Here is a 613-nt window from a genome sequence, read left to right on the forward strand (position 1 = left end):
ATCACAATACATTTTTTGATTTCCTGATTGCTGAGGCCAACAGTGTTGACCATGGAGGCGAGCAAACTGAAGCTGTGAACAATCTCAGTCTCTTCACCAACATCTTAACTATTGGTCCAGTGGTGAGAATCTCTGTCTTCTTGACATTGAGCCTCAGTCCATACTGAAGGCTGCAGTCCTTAACCCTCTGCAGCAAGTAGTTTCAGCAAGCAGGGTTGTGTCATATGCATAAGCAGATTGTTAATAGATTGTCCACCAATCCTGATGCCACAATTCTCGTCATAGAGCCCAGCCTTTCAGATAATCTGTTCTTCATGCAGGTTGAAAAGGTACGGAGAGAAGACACATCCCTAGTGTATACAGTTTCCAATTTGGAACCATGCAGTGTTAGCCTGCTCTGTTCTGACTACTGCCTCTTGGTCCAAGTATAGGTTTCGCATTAGCACGATTAAATGTTGTGGGATTCCCATTCTTCGTAAAGTCAGCCACAGTTTGTTATGATCCACACAGTCAAATGCCTTTGCATAATCAATGAAACACAGATAGGCATTCTTCTGGTATTCCCTGCTTTTAGCTAAGATCCATCTAACATCAGCTACAATATTCCTAGTAC

The sequence above is a fragment of the Elephantulus edwardii genome, unplaced genomic scaffold, assembly GCF_000299155.1.
Source record: "Elephantulus edwardii isolate Elephantulus edwardi_28Jun2011 unplaced genomic scaffold, EleEdw1.0 scaffold00119, whole genome shotgun sequence".
Classification (NCBI taxonomy): domain Eukaryota; kingdom Metazoa; phylum Chordata; class Mammalia; order Macroscelidea; family Macroscelididae; genus Elephantulus; species Elephantulus edwardii.